Source organism: Pleurodeles waltl, chromosome 4_1 (assembly GCF_031143425.1).
Source record: "Pleurodeles waltl isolate 20211129_DDA chromosome 4_1, aPleWal1.hap1.20221129, whole genome shotgun sequence".
Taxonomy (NCBI): Eukaryota; Metazoa; Chordata; class Amphibia; order Caudata; family Salamandridae; genus Pleurodeles; species Pleurodeles waltl.
Genome location: NC_090442.1, coordinates 373,975,315 through 373,992,662, shown reverse-complemented (window position 1 = coordinate 373,992,662; position 17,348 = coordinate 373,975,315). Strand labels below are relative to the sequence as shown.

The 17,348-nt window shown below is 43.9% G+C and overlaps 1 protein-coding gene across 1 annotated transcript in view; it reads left to right on the top strand.

The window, feature by feature from the left end:
- LOC138287159 (sulfotransferase 6B1-like) overlaps window positions 1-17,348 on the top strand; it is a 47,576-nt gene that overhangs the window by 15,392 nt on the left and 14,836 nt on the right. The gene's annotated exons all lie outside the window — the stretch shown is intronic.

The following is a 17,348-nucleotide window of genomic DNA, read 5'->3' as shown; positions in this document are numbered from 1 at the left end:
AGTAGTGAAACACAAAACATATTTTGATGGGAAACATGATAACAGCCTTGGATTAAATCACATCAAACAATAATGTACAATTTAAAAAAATCCAAAACCAGGCAAAGGAATGATATCAGCATTTGTAACTATGGGCCTGATTTAGATATTGGCAGTAACGGTCTTGCTGCCATCTTTTCGACTGAAAATCTGTGAGCTGCTGTGACGGTCTGCCCGCCGTAATTAGATGTTGGGTGTCCAATAGACAAAAGCCCGCATTCGACCTGCCATCTCTGCCAAGAAACACTACTCTCATTTATGGTGGGAGAGGGAAAAGTGGATGACGGTGGGACCACAGCGACACTTCCCGCTGTGCAGGTTTGGATGTGCCTTACTGACAAGAAAAAAATGGCGGTCAGACCTTCACTTCTGAGTTGGCAGATTGGGGAAGGGATGATAACTCACCTAATTGCCCCATTCCATCTCTGTTTTCCACTGGACACAACTGAACAAAATCTGACATCACTGTTTCCAACAACCCATGGAGAAAACACAACTCCCCGTCGCCAGACTTGAAGGTAGGGACACCGCTTTGCCAGTGGATGTTGGCACCACTCAGGAGGTCGGGACCACTGCAGCCATATACATTTCACAGTAATTCTTTTAAATCACTGTGACATGCATCTGTCAATAAGACAATTGTGTCACACATGGCTGGGTACACACTGGCACAACACACATATTGCACATATACACAACTGTCATTTTGGTGTCATCATTAATTGCAAAATGAATGCTGGCACCCCAGTGACCGTACTCTCACACTCAACAAAGGTGTCCATGTGTGCGCATTGCAAGGGGATATGTAGGCTGGTTTGTGCTAACTGTTGTGTATGTTAGTTAGTATGTATATGTGTGTGTAGATTGGCTGTTTGAGGTGGAGGGAGCTAGAGTGGGTCGTCTGGTTGTGTCTGCATGTGTATCACTTGCATGAGAGACTGATGTTGTGAATGTTGTGTTACTTGTGACACATTCAGGTGAGTGTTGTGTGGTGGACGTTGTCATGATGTGTGTAGTTCTCCATGTATGTATTTGTGTAGCTAAGTGTGTACTTGTGTTGGTTGTGTTTGTGTAGTGTGTGGGTGCAGTGTCAATGGCGTGTCTATGTTGTGTCATGGATGTATGTCAATGTGTGTTTTCAGCATGTACAGGTTGTGTTGGAATTGTAATGGATGATGGCGTTTATGAGGTGTGTTGCGTAGTCTGTAGTGCAGGGGGAAACAAATGGCTAAGGTAGACTGAGTGTGTGTCAGTTATCTCTATTCCATGGCCACTGCCATTGTACGAAGTTAATTGGGTCTCGCCACTGTCTCCCTCCATCAGCAATCCATTGACAGTCCTCCGCTTGCAGAGCCGTAACATCAAAATATGGCAGTCAGAACAGCGTTGGCTTGATGGTCTTCCAGGGTCAGCTGCAGATGTGGCTTGGCTGTAACACCGACAAGATCTAAATCAAGCTCGGCGGACAGGTTACTCTATGACAACGGTGACAGCTATCCTGTCTGCCGAAATCTAAATTCCATTGAAGATAATAGGATTTAGATTTCAGCAGACGGGATTTCTGTCATGGTTGTGACAAAGTAACCCGTCTGCCGAGTTCTAAATCAGGACCTTTTTGTTTTTTGAATTACACTTTACAAACTGATTTGTCTCCCGATTATGCGCTTCCCTTATGCAGCCAAAATTGACACTAGGCTCAGCTTTTCTATTGGATAAGCTAAAGGGATCGTCAGCAAATGTGCTTCTTAAATTACTGTATTGAGGTCACTGTTATATATTGTTGAAAATAATAGGGTTTGCTAGCCAGCAACAATCTAAAAACATACAATATGACTTGCGAAAATCCCTTTTGCTTTTAGTAAAATCTATTTTTAGTATGACTAATTTTCTTTGCAGTAATATGAATTTATGCTACCATGTCGGCCAGTAATAACCCATGAATACTATGAAACATACACCTTGGTAATAAGATACCTGATCCACGGCTCTGGTGCTACTCTTTAAGTTGCCAATACGCAGGCAGGTTTTAGTGACTCGTTTTCCTGAATTACCCCGCCGTGTTTTCAATTTTGTTTGATGAGAAAATATGAAGCAATGGGAATATCAAGAAATATAGGATGAGGGTGCTAGACAACACACCTGAGCTGCAGTGTGGAAAGAAATACCGAGGCACGTGATGAATGTATTCTGACGCCTTCGATCTGATCGCCAAGAATGAAATTGACTCTGTTCTGTTGACTGTAGAGGCAACTCACACTGCTTGTTTTATTTTATTTACTCTTACAGGAGCTGTTGGAGACTGGAAAAACCACTTTTCATCTAAACAGAACGACTGTTTGATGAAGTTTACAAATCGAAGATGGAGTCCAACGCTTTGGCAAGGCGCATTAGATACGAATGAGGATGCGACAAACGCGCACTCCATTTCTAGGAAAAGAAAGTTCAATCTCAGACTTTAGGAGCTTTCCACAAAATGTGGAGAGGCAGTTTTGTAAGAACACTTCCTGGCAGAAATGCTGCTGGGAAATGAGATGAAGAAATACCAAAAGCCAGTTTAGGAGCCAGAGCTGTACTTTTCAGTTACACTGACACTTTTATCTCTTCTGTGATTGGTCCCGGCTTTCCTCATTAAATCCCTGCAAAACAAATGTGAGCCCAAGCGATGTTTGATAACCTGCGGGTCCCAGATACTTAATGTGGGAACTTTAACATCCAATCTTTGTCAAATGGTAAAAAGTGGACTCGCTGCCACAGTGTAATAATTGTAGGCTTCAAAAATACAATTATATTTTGTTAGTTAGCGCCGTTTTTGCATCAAAAGGCGGGGCAAATGCGGCGCAAAAAAAGTAAAAAGCTTACATTTTCCTGTTTCTAGCCCAGGACCTTATCCCAAAAATGAAGTATATTTGTTAATTTTCTAATTTCCCTCACTGTGAATTCAAGGTGCACCTTGCACACCTGTCCTGAGTAAATAAAAAACAAAGCAGAATTTCTTCTTTCAAGAGTCAAGACAAACCCATGTGGGTGAAAAGCGATGCTGTGCTGAACCATAGGTCAATATGTTGTTTTTTCTACATAGTTTTGTGAATTGATAACATGAATACATTTTAAATTAGCTCTAGCTCTGCCTGAAGGTCTTCTATTCTCTTATATAAGTCTTCACTTTTCTCAGGACCAATAGTATAATCACTGAATGCACGCTGGAGCACATAATCTGTCTTTTCACAAAGTAGGCATGCGTCATCATTGCATCATGGAACAGACTGATCAGTAGTTATCAAAACGCCGTAAGTCATTGTGCAATCCTAACTAAAGGGTGCATATTTTTGTAGTGTGATTAATGTTATGCTCATAAACCCCTGAATTTGAATCATTTTATGCATGTTCATTAAAATGAATCAGCCAATGTATGTTTAATCTTGTTGGAAAACAACAAGTAGTTCCTAAAACATTGCACTTTATGAAGTAAAAATAAACTAACAATACATATATATTGGATGTCCATGTTAATTTGCTATGCAAAGAAAGAAAAAAAATGCATTGTCATCATATATAATCTGGAACTCTCCATTCTCGCCTAGATGATGGAGCTGTGTTTATTACCAGAGCTGGTTCAGGAAAAAAACACAGATAATTGAGGCTGCGCCATGACAGATGACCTGCCTCTTATGTGATCCTAGAAAATAGAACCCCAATGGAGGAGTCAGGCTCTTGAAATCACATAACCAATGCACTCCAAATCTTATGAATTGTCTGCCACGGCAACATTCCAATACCCTTCAATGTTACAGGACAAAGGAAAGGAAGTGATAGATCGCTGTCCTCAGCAGTGTGCCTGGTGAAATTAGTATTTTGGCATCTGCCGCCTGTGACTACTTTTCTTCAGCATATGATGTGTGCTGGTGCCTCACTATAGTCTGTAATGTGAAGATGGCCATCATACATGTGACAGAGCATACATTGTTCTTTGGGTCATTTACATAGCAGAACTGTACCTTGGTAAGTGGGGAATATCCACAGACATGATTTATTTCTTATCACTGTTTCCAGCATTCCTTGTTCCTACATGTCAGCATGTGTCTCTTTCTCATTATAAAAACATTTGTAAGCTGCTGTTTCATGCATAGTCCACCTGTGTTAATGGGATGATGTCTGTATTCTCTCACATATATGTGCATGGTCTACCTGTGTGTGGAATGGCAGGAGTGTGTCACCATTGCTTATTGGCTGACCCATACTGTCATGCGTCATAGCATGTCATTTTGCATGCACAACTGCAGTAGCAATTAGGGATATGACAGGTAGGCCTACAGTATTGAGCAACAATATGTATTTCTATGCCATTGACATGTAGCAAAGTGCACTGCACATGGGAAATGGGTAAGGCTTGTAACCTGACTGTTGGCATGCATCATGGAGTGACTTTCAGTTACATTGAAATCACATGTGTTTGGGTACAAGCGTTCATCCACAGACATCTGGGTCTGCATGACCATAATGGAGACAATGTTGTAGCTTCCAATTGGGTGACATGTTGAGTGCCTTCTTCATGTACTTGCAAATCTTTTGGCCTCTCCAACATCCAAGGGATTAATTGCGTCTACTGATGCAATCAGAGTATGTCATTGTAAGGGGTGCCAGACATTGGTGGTGGGTTCCGGGGTGCTTGCTGATTCATTGTGTTGTGAATTGTTGGACTTTTTGCCTTACGCAGGGTCATCCCCAGTCTTTTTGCCTCCTTCCTCCTGGTTTTTCTGACCTCTCGCTGTTGGCTCTAGGACTCTGAGCACTTTATCACTGCTGACCAGTGCTAAAGTGCAGGTGCTCTCCCATCTAAAGTTGGTATGATTGGCTTATACCTAATTGGCATATTTAATTTACCTATAAGTCCCTTGTACAGTGGTATCTCTATACCCAGGGCCTGTAAATTAAATACTACTAGTGGGCCTGCAGCGCTGCTTGCGCTACCCACTGAAGTAGACTTTTAAACCTGTCTCAGGCCTGCTAGCGCAGGGCCTGTGTGCACATTTTTCTGTCACAGGGACCTGGCATCTAAACTTCCTTGCCAGGCCCAAGACTCCCCTTTTACTACATGTAAGTCACCCCTAAGGTACGCCCTAGCTAGCCTTATGGGCAGGGTGCCATGTATGTAGAAAGGCAGGACATGTGCCATATTGCATGGCCTGTCCTAGTAGTGACAAATAGCCTAACTTGGTGTCTCACTGCTGTGAGTGCTGCCTTCTCATAGGATTACATTAGAAATGCTCTGCCTTATGTGTAAGGGGTATTGTCTGATTTATGAGGGGTAGCGTAGGCGTGTTTGATATGGTTGTGATGGTGATTATAAATGCTGCTTACTGGTGTGGGTGTATTTTGTATTACTATCACAGAAATGCCACTTCTAGAAAGTGCGCATTTATCTGTGCTTATGACTCTGGTGTTTTGCAGCTTGACTCCAATCCACGTCTGGGCAGAGTGACAGTTGGGGCTTTGTGCATACTTTTCAGACAGCCTGTACACAGGGAGGGTGGAGGTGTCACAGAGGTGCATCTGCATACTGAATAGTCTTCCTGGGCTGAGAGAAGGGAGAGGCGGGGCACATCTGCATTTGTAAAGACTGTGCCCTGGCCTCACACAATAGGGTCGTTAACCCCCCACTGATGTTTGGAGCCTGTGCTGAAAGGAGAGAGGGGGCACTCCCAGAACCAGTTGTAACTGGCTGGGAACCTCCTCTCCCTACCATTGTAAAACACTGTAAGTACAGGGGAATTTTCCCCACAATTTGGAGACTCTTAGAATCATCTTGGAACTGGACACCAAAGGCTGAAAGGACTCACCAGGAACCGCCATGGACTGCTGCTGCTGTGCTGACCTGTGACCTGCCTGGTCACTGTGAAGGACTTGCCACTTGCTGCCTTTCCCTTGTGCTGGCCTGTAGCTGGGCCCTCCACCTGAGGACCTTGTGTTCAGATTCTGCTCCCCAGGGGCAGGGTGCTGTGGCCCCTGCATCCATTTCTTCACGAGGGGTGCTTCTCTGTGGTTGCGGCTCCCATAGCGCTGATTGCAGCACGCTTATGGAGCCTTGGGAGCTCGCAGGCTCCTTGCTGCATTGTGCCCCTTTAAATAAGATCACTGCAGCGGCCCGGGAAGCTGGAAGAACACTTGCGCACCGTATCAGGTGCAGGTGAGTGTCTGCTCGGGCCCCAGGGGGGTTCCGATCTTCTTGTGGCTTCACGGCAGGACCAGGGGAAGGTGCGGGGAGTGCCCCCTTCCTCCTGGCCCCTGCGTTAGGAGCAGGACGCTCCTTTTCTGCTGTTAGGTTAAACGGGCATTATTGTGGCCCCCCCCCCTTGGTGGAAGGGCCAGTGGAGGCCCGAGGGGGCCCCCAGAGATCGCGGGTCCCGGGAGGGGCCTGTCATTAAACCAGAGGGGGTGTGGGGTGTCCCCCTCCTGCCCTAAGTTGTGTTTGCTGGCTTTGGCCCCCCTCGTGAGGGCCGGTTGAGGCCCTGGGGGGCCCCCAGTAATCACGGTCCCCTGAGGGGCCTGTCTATAAAAGAGAGGACGTGCATGTCGCCCTCCTCTGACCCCAGAGTATGAGGGAGGCCCCTGTTTTGCGCATAGGAGCGCCGGGGGCCCCATTTTTCGCCTTCTAGGCACTGGAGGTGCCTTCATCCAACCAGGTACTGTTTAAAGGACCAATATAGTTGCAATCCAAAGTTCTTTCTACAGACTTTTGTTTGATTCATACATTACCTACCTGCGTTTGATGTTTTTACATATGTGTATGCAAATGTTCCTTTTATAGACATGCTTGCTAATATGTTTTTCTAACTTGCCATATGTTTTCTAATGTTCCTACTATGGGCATTTTATGATATTCTTATGACAAGTGCTGTGATGTAATAACGTGTTTTCCTGAATACTGCTTATGTTGCAGAATACTGAGTAACCTGTGTGTTATGTGTGACTACTGATAGGTTGCAGAGTAACTAATGTGTAACATTCTGACAACTGTTAAGGGTAGCAGGATAGTACTGATATGTGATGATTGGTCTGATAATTGCCTTGTGTACAATACAGTATATTTTCATATAATCAGGTGTTGTGTTTCCTTTGTGGTGGGGATATTGCATCACGTGTGTTGTGTGTGTTTTGCAAATGCTTTACACATTGCCTCTGGGTAAAGCCTGACTGCTCTTGCCAAGCTACCAAGGGGGTGAGCAGGGGTTATCTTGGACGTGTAACTCCCTTGCCCTGACTAGAGTGGGTAAGTTCTGCCTGGCTGAGGTGCCTACCCTAGCCAACTAGAAACCCCATTTCTAACATGGATTTTATCACCATCACTCCTTGACATATTGCACAGTGTCCATTTCCACATGTGTGGCTTATCTGAGCAACATTAGTACTACCTCCATGACTCCATTGGGACAAATATCACTTAGTGAAGTGTGCATTGTGGAACTGCTTCCAGTGTCACATGTGTATCTCCATGTCACCTTCTCTAAGCTATTGTACTTTTGTCAGCAAAATGGCATGATTTTGGAGCATTGGTTCTTATTGTTAAGTCATTATGTGTGTGACAAATAGATGTGTGCATGACCTTGTGTGAGATTTGTGGCAATGCAGTTGGCATTGGCCTACTATTGAATGACAACATGTAACTGAGTCATGCTCCATGTGGCAAAGCATTGAGGATGATGAGGTCTCTCACTAGTTCAATGGTTACTGTTATAGCACAAATTCAGCCATGCAGTTATAGCTGTGTGAGACCCTGCTTTTCCTGTGGGCAACTTTTGACAGTTCAGATGGCCTGCATGTAGCACCTTTGTCCTCCACCCACGTTCTATCACCACCCTCCATGTTACTCCCCCCCAGTTGGCCATGCCCGTTTTCTTGTATGTTTTGTTGAGATGTTCTGTATGTTTTTTTCAGCTTTTCCTTTGAACTTGTTTTAAGATGAAGCAGATGTTTGGTTTTCTGTTGTAAGAAGGGAAAAAGTAAGATTAATTAAAAATGTTATTTTGTTGCTAGTTTGTCAATGTTTAAGGAGTTAGGCTTATCTTTGGTAGCCATTTGGGTGATTTTTAAATTTTTTGGTTTATGTATACTTACTTTATTATATATTCTTGGTGCTTTGTTATAGTTGATATTTTCTGGCAGTTTATGGTTTTTTAAGTCTTTTTTTCTTTTTAGTAGTCTATGTAAAAAGTTATAACTTACAGAGTGTGTTACTATTTTTTTGTAATATTATAGTTTAGTAACAGTTAATTTTTAGTTTAAATACAAGTATTGCTTATTTGATTAAGTAGTTGTAGAGGTGTACCGGCAATATCACTGTCTGGAGGATACTGCAAAACTACAGTTTCCAGACCACCGTATTATAAATGCCTGCAAGGCTGGTGGGACAGTCAGTGCGGTGGCATTGGCTTTGGCTCTAAATCGCAGACAGTGCGCATTTCAACTCTGCTGACATGGGGGCGTCTGTATTGTCCATGACATGGGCATTGGCAGTACAGAAACCTTCCCCGTGGCTGTGTCTCCGCCTTTCTGACGGCCTTTTCATGGCAGAGCCCCTACCAAGAAAAGACCGGCGGAAAGGTAAGCCGTGAAAAGCACAGTGGTGGTGACATAGGCACCTCCGTTCTTGACCACGGCTTTCACTTCTGCCAATGTGTTAGGATCCATGATCCTGGCGGTGGCCTTATGGTGGGCCAACCTCCAACATCATAATCTGGAGGTTGGACTGCCAAGGATGTTGCAGTCGGCCCACCACCGCGGGTACTGCAGTTTTAGGACCGCCATACTTATAATCAGCCCCTAAATATTCAGTCTCAATCCAAGTCCCTGTAAACCTGTCCATGGCTGCAGTTAACATTTTTTATTAAGGATCTGTAAGTTCAATCCAGCTGAAAACCTAAACACCATAGTTCAATCACTGGTGCTGTTTAGAACTGACTATGGTAACTATCTCTGGACTGGACTTCCTAAATCTCACATTCCTCCTCTTAGAGCAGTGCTGCATAGATCTGCTTGCTTTGTGATTGAAAGCAGCAACTGTGACCATATAACAGTGATCTTGCTTATGCTTAAATGGCTCCTCATTGCTGCTAGATAAAGTTTCAAATCTGCGTCTATCACACACAATAGTATTTAAACAACCATGCCGCAATATCTGTCTAACAAAGATGATCCTGTCAGCTGGCCAGTGCTCTCTTCAGAATATAGGATCACTTCTCCTAAAACCTTCCACATTCAGGAAAGAATGCACATTGGCTAAATCTTTCTCAGCAGTGTGACCAGCATCTGGAACTCCCTTCCACTTGCCTTAAGCACAACAAAATTCTTAGCTATAGTTAAGGAAGATATCGAGCTCTTACCATTCCAAATTTATTTTGAACCAAGACTTTTCTAAATGTGCTTCTTTACACATGGACAATCCTAATCTGTTCTTGTATTGATACAGTTATTTGTCAAGCATTATAGTGCCTGTGTACATGTCCACTCTATTTGAAAGAAGGAGATTAGCAACCTCTTTGGTGTGGCTTTTGAGAAAGTATTTAAGAAGACAAGTATATATATAAGGAAACTATTTATGAAAAAGTGGGACTAATAAATGTAAGGAATGATACTGAAGAGAAGTATTTTTGAAAAAGTTCCCTCCTAGGCCGAGAAGCAGTCGGACTCCATAGTGAACTGGGGAAGATGTTTAGAGAAAGCATGACCCCTTATTTGAATCATTAGGTTACTGTGTGGAACTTAATATCACCCACTCACACATTGCCTGTTGCCATTGTTGTTGTGTCTCCTTCCATTAATTGAACATTTGTTGAAGCAGCATTGCATTTAGTCATCAGTGGCTGTAGACACAGTTTACCACGTGTGAATCAGACAGATTTTTTACATCTTTACATGTGTCAATGAAAACATACTAAATTGGTATAATTTAATTGGGTCAGAATGCCCTATGAGTAATAGGAACAATAATCATTGAGAGTCGGTTAGAAGCCACTGAAGGACATCACAGTTCTGTTGGAAGGGAAGGCCAACAAGATAAAATTAGAACGCATCAAAGACTGTCTTTTAAAGCTAAGTTGTTAATGTTAGGTTAAGATGAAGGTGGTTAATGAAGGGTCCAGCAGAGACTTAACGAGATGATGGGAAGGTAAATAGGACCTGGGAGCCTGTGAAGGATGAATAAGAAAGCACAATTGAGTAGTGATGATGGAGAAAGCGCTCCACTAGTATGTCTGCTGAAAATGAAGTGGAACAAAAAGCATAGATGAAGGCTTACCATCTCCGCTGAAGGCAGAAGGTAATAGAACATCTGCCAAAAACTAGCAGCTGTCCTGTCTGCTCACCACCATGTAAATTCACCTCATTTAGAGTGCGGAAGAAGAAAGTGTTCTCAGTGGTGGTGCTGCATCAAGCATACAAACACCGGTCCTTGTGTGGATTAGTGTTGGAGGGGTAGCCTAATTAAAGGTCATTCCCAATTGTATCTTTTGTGTATGACATGCTAGAATATAAACACATCACAACAACAAATAGTACTTGATTGATCACTGTACACAGCCATATGTTGTCCCTGGAGAGCAGTTGTTTGTGGAGCGTACTCAGTTGTGTCCTAGGTCCCTTGGCCAATAGGCAAGTCACATCAGTATACAACAAATGACATATCTACACAATCACTCATCTACTGTGTTACACATGGCTCACCCCTAATCGTGAAGTGGAGCTGTCAGAACCTAACACATTCACTTGGCAATGTGACATGCAGGAATATGCCCTGTAGTCACCCCCTTGTGGCTGCTGTGCTGTCCTCAAACACCTATCAAGGTCTGAGTGGGACACCGCCAGACTGCGGGCCATTAGGTGGGGTCATGATCAAATGGGCACCCGCACATGTTTGGAGGACATCTCCAGCTGGACCTCAGCGATCTTCTGGGCCCAGCATCTCAGGTCCTCCCACATTTTCTTGCAATGGGCTCCCCACTGGTTGTGGACCCACAGGGGCCACACCTTTTTGGCAAAGGCTCTCCATAGTTCCTTTTCCTGATGGGCATTGATCTACATGGATGCAAAAGACAAATCAAGAGATTATAATCTCAAGTTTCATCATAAATGGCTCAGTCACATACATGTCAATGACACCAACCTAGGACATTTCTATATGTGAATACTCCCCAAGTGTGAACACACACAAGCCAATAAGTACAGAGACATGACTACAGACATATGCATTTGCATCTGCAGACTCACCCACTACCCTGCTCATGGCCTACAATGACTAAGCAAGCTTACTGACATCAGGTTGCCCATGCTCTAGCAGCCTGTATTGTGATGTGAGCCACAATGAAATACTACACACATATGTGGCTTCTGAAGGTTAAACTCCTTAGGCATGAATGGACCAGCACATTCACACTCTGTGGAAATTACTGACTGCATACAGTCCCTACAGCAACTGTCAAAGTACAAACTTCAACATTACACATGAGTAATAATCAAGGGGCTGCCATGGTGGCTACAGAAAGTGTCTTTCTTGTCCATTTGTGGACATGTGGCCAAAAAAAGGCAGATTCATGCCACTTCAGGGAGTGGGGCTCTGTGGTATTTACCTGTACCGCAGAACACTCCTTTCGACGTATGGGTCTTTCCTACAGAGATGGCATCCAACAAAGGCATACATTCTACAGTTTCTGCTATGTGACTAAGCTACAGAGTCACATATCATGGTCTCCCAGGAATCAACACACTGTCTGCACTGTGAGACTGTCATTTATGCAGTACACTTGTAAAGGATAAATATGACCTTTGTGAAGGTGACAACAGAGCTGTGGGAGTAAGGGATATGTCATGAATCTAAGACACACATTGACAATGATGCTAAATGCTCATTTGGACTAGACTAATGATTTACCTCTGAACCCATTCCTAACCTAGTCAATGGAGTGAGGCATTCAGGGCAGGTTTTGCCACTAGAGCTTCATATTGGTCACATGACAGGATCTGCTGGGGTACAGAGAGTGGACACATTTCTACAGGTTCATAGCCACAGTGACTCTCCCACAGCCTAGACTAGGTCCCATACTGGGAGATTCATTTGACAGGCCCCAGGCTTTGCAGGTTGAGCTGACAGAACCTACCTGACACTCTATTCCCCTCACTTCCATGTGTGACAGTACATCATTTTGTCATGTCATGTGTGTAGCAACCCGAAGGGCAAAGTGACTCATGATATGCCTTCCACACAGCAGTTTAGCAAGGGCAGATGTGGTTTGAAAGATCTGTGGAAATATACACTTTGCTAACATGACTCATACAACATGCATCACAGTTCATGCACATACATGGTGCCTGATATTTACAACAATCACGAGGAAAGAGATGTCAGTGGATGGCAGGAATGTCTCCTTACCTAGATATGTGCATCCAACACAAGGAGGATCTAGGACCCCAACAACCTCACACAAAACAATGTGAGTGATCTTAACATATGGCACTGGCCACCAATAGCTGCACATTGTCCATCTTGTTGATGCCACACAGACTGCAACTACAGGCACACAAGTAGTCTAACTGGCATATATGGGCACATTGTAGCCTGTAAGAGGGAAATCTTGATGAAGTACACAGAAAATTGCGCACATGAGGTACTTACCTTCTCCTCTGGTGAGTCATAGAGGTGTCCATACAGGGGAGGGTTTCAGTCACCAGCCTCTCAAGCTCCTCTAGTGAGAAGGCAGAGGCTCTATCACCTGCTGGACATGGCATGATTGTGCCCAGTGGTGGAACACAGCAGTTCAGGTCGTGGAGGTGTTGCTGGCAGCAGTGTCAGGAGTCAAGTGAGTGAATCTGCAGAACATGAAGGTCACGTCCGGCATGTACATGGTCATCACCACTGGCGGACATAGCCATTGGCCCACAACCACCACTGGCAACAATGTTAGGCTATGTGTGCCCTGATGACTTCTGCTGGCGGTCGCGGGCGGTTCATAAAGTCCAGTGCATTAGGTGAGGCAGCTGCCATTTTAGTGGCCTGAAATGCTGTATTGGGCTTTAGAAATTGTGTCACATCTGCAAAAAAGGATTTTTGACTGCAAAAAAATGCTTACCCTGTCTTGTCATGTAGGTCCTACTTCTCAAATGCAGCTGTAGTATGTTGCAGGACACAGATGGCATTTAGCAGTGGGGCACAGTCCACCACCACAAACAGTCATTTTGGCAGCCAGGATACCCAGTCACATTTCAAAGGGATATTGTGTTGCACATCTTTGAATTTGGTCCATATACATATTGTGGAGACGTGTGGAAAACCATGAGGTTACATGTGACCAATGTTCCCTCTAATTTTTTTCCACTGTGTGCGGCAGTGTGCGGTCTCTGTGCGCTGCAGCCAAGGATACGTGCGCCAAGAAATTGACCATTCACGCGCGTGCAGCACATAACTAGCCAAGATCTTTGGCATTAGCCTCTCCATACCACTAAAGCAAAAAAGGGATATCATTGCTCCATGCAATAGGGCATCAAGGCAGTTTTGTGACCTGGTTGCACACCCCAAGGACATGACCTGTTAAGTGCCACCTACACCCCAGTTAGAGAAAACAGAAATCAGGAGGTTGAACCATTATGAAACTTTAATGGATACTCTCAGAGTGCTGCAGAGGACCCTGCACATCAAATACAGCCAGTTGTACAATTGGTTAACATTTACAGTTTGATGAACACACTGCTGATGAATGCCATGATGCCCCTGCCAAGATACAGGCTGAGAAATGTTCCTACCCCACCCACACACGGACTGTAGGAGAAGCTGCATCAGAGTTTAGACAAGTCAGGTGCCAACGTTAGATGTGTGACATGTTTCTTTTTCTCGCCGGTCCTTGCCATTTTTCCAGTGCTGATAAACTCGGTCTAAATCAACTTTCCCATTTGAGAGGTAAGCCTTTGTCCTCATCAGCATATCTAGGTGACTCTCCTCTAGTCTGTTTCTTAATTTGGACTTGATTGAGTTCATGAGGCTGAATCCTTGTTCGCAGTCTGCACTTGAAGCCTGGAAAGTTGCACAGATATCAACAAGCTGAGATACAACACTATACTGTGCAGCATTCTGCAGAGTGAAATTCACCATGTCTTGAAAGGTCCTAAACAATCCGTTTTTTATATGTGCTGCCACCACATATTTATAATCTCTGTACTGCCGAACAACATCACCAGGGGTGTCACAATCACCCAGGACCAAGACCTTCTTATACTTCTCAACAAGTCTTTGTACATTCTCAGTCCCAAAATCAAACTGTGATTGTCTTGGTACTGTATGGAAATCAAACTTGTCCATTCCTTTAGTTTATCTTCTGGGAACCTTCTTTCCATGTGCTCTCAAAGACGTTTAATGGAAGATAACATCAGCTCACTATCATACTCTCGGTCTTCTCTATACAAAGCCCTCAGATCTCTTACTGTGTCGCTCCAAAAGACAGTGTCGCCCAAGTACTGTTCCTTTATTTGGGTAATTTTTGCTCTTGCATACTGTACAGCTTCAACGGTGGTCAAAGAGCTTTTCTGAAACAACTTGCACAAAGATGCAAGTTCACCCAGAATGTCATTTAGTGCTGCAAAGGCATTATGGTAGTTTGAATCCGATAGTTTTTTGTAGCAATATTTAGCAATTGGGTCATTCTCCTCAACTCTTTCATGATCAAAGTATTTGAGAGCAACCTCATAATTACGCAAGAGTGCACCAACTGCAAAATGCCTTGAAAGCCACCGCACCTCATTGAGTGGCCGAAAGGAGACCGCTTCACATTCAGTGACCAAAGCAATTTCGTCCAGCTTGGACTTTCTTAAAGGTGAGCGGGAGAACACAGTGTAGACAGTCCTCAGTAATGTTTCCATTTCCCTGATCATCAGCACTTTTTTCCAGGCATCATCAACTCCCAAATCTTCTCTGTGCGCAACACAGTGCTGCTCAACTAGATGAGGAATGGATTGTTTGAGGCGGGTAGCAACACCATTGTTCTTTCCCAGCATCACTGATGCACCATCTGATGTAAACATGACCATTTTCATAAGGTCCAGCTTATTGGCAGTGTAGAACTCTTTTACAGCTGCAGTGATAGCCTCCGCATTGCATGCACTCAGAGTTACAATTCCCCCAAACACTGTTTTGTGCTCTGTTGATGTTACAGATCGGAACTTGAAGTAGAGGCCTCAAGTTATCTGCTCAGCCACTCGCTATGACTAATCGGATTTATAAGGGGGAGCCATTTTTAGGCCTACTGGCTCGTTCTGGCAAGTGGACAAAAAAAAGTGTTCTGTCCATTCAGACGGTAAATGAGCAATGAAGGTGCCTTTACGTCTTGTTGTTGTCTTGTCACATTTGCTGTGCATGATGCAGGGAGCGACGTTGCAAGAACGTTGCAACGTGCGCGCTTGCCAAAGGGGCCAGCGCGACGGGGGAAGGAAAGGTGCGCGCGCGCCTTACAGGGAACATTGCCCGTGGCCTTTAAACGCTGTTTTTATTGACTTCAATCCAGATTCAAATATGAGCATTTTCTGCAATAGGAGAGCACGACTATCGCTCTAAAAGGCTTATTCGAGCTGAGAAAGTGATAATGCATATAAACAACTATGAAGTACGACAATGATGGAAAAGTTGATAACAGCACATTTTCTACTGTTCTGAAGCATTTCCTAGCTCATTAACCATTTATTTTCAACATAATATCACTTGCTCGCTTGTATGCTAAAGTACGGCAAATGATGTTTAAAACACTCCCCGTGGCCTTTAAACGCTCTTTTCATTGACTTCGATCCAGATTCAAATATGAGCATTTGCTGCAATAGGAGAGCACGACTATCGCTCTAAAAGGCTTATTTGAGCTGAGAAAGTGATAATGCATATAAACAACTATGAAGTACGACAATGATGGAAAAGTTGATAACAGCACATTTTCTACTGTTCTGAAGCATTTCCTAGCTCATTAACCATTAATTTTCAACATAAATATCACTTGCTCGCTTGTATGCTAAAGTACGGCAAATGATGTTTAAAACACTCCCGTGCATTTTCTGCAATAGGAGAGCACGACTATCGCTCTAAAAGGCTTATTTGAGCTGAGAAAGTGATAATGAATATAAACAACTATGAAGTACGACAATGATGGAAAAGTTGATAACAGCACATTTTCTACTGTTCTGAAGCATTTCCTAGCTCATTAACCATTCATTTTCAACATAAATATCACTTGCTCGCTTGTATGCTAAAGTAAGGCAAATGATGTTTAAAACACTCTCCGCGGCCTTTAGACGCTGTTTTCATTGACGTCAATCCAGATTCAAATATGAGCATTATCTGCCTTAGGGGAGCACGTATATTGCTCTAAAAGGCTTATTTAGGATTAGAAAGTGATAACGCATATAAACTACCACAAAGTACAGGAATGGTGGAACAACGTGCGCGCTTGCCAAAGGGGCCTGCGCGATGGGGGAAGGAAAGGAGCGCGCCCGCTCGCGCGCGCGCCTTACAGGGAACATTGCATGTGACCTTTTGTTTTTTGCAGCTGTGATGTGTACTGGTAGCTATGTCTATCCATTCAGCAATACCTTGTCACATGATATCATTGACATGCATCATGTATGTTGCTGTGGACACCCTGGCTAATGCTACAAATCATGAGGGAGGATGCAACAACCTCCTGTCTACCGTCCACTGTGAGAAATTCAGATCAAAGAGAAATGCCACATAATAACATATTACCGCCTGGATAGGCAAACAATAGTGGACTTATGTCGTCTGTTGGAGCCAGATCTGAGGCCAGCTATTATTTATCCAATCAGCATAAAACCCATTGTACAAGTCATGTCAGTATTCCACTTCCTAGCCAAAGGGTCCTTCCAACATAGAGTGGCCCTATCTGCTGGTATGCCCCGACCTATGTTCAGTCTGGTGTTGAAGGATGTCCTCTCAGCAATATTGAAACATTTCGACAGCTATATCCAGTTTCCACGACATGAGGATTTAGCCCATGTGAATGCTTTCTTTTATGGTTTTGCTTGCATTTCACATGTGTTGGGGGCTATTGATGGCACATGTGTTGGCTTGGTCCCACCTCATGCCAATGACCAAGTATACGGCAGCGGAAACAAAGTCCGCGACTAATGTCAGAACTCATTTCTTGTCATAGATAGGTCCCCAGGGAGAGGGAGGATGCGACAACTACCTGTCTACCGTCCACTGCCAGACCTTCAAACCATGGAAGAAAGACACTTAACCCTCCTTCACCATCTTTTTATGGTTTTGCACGCAT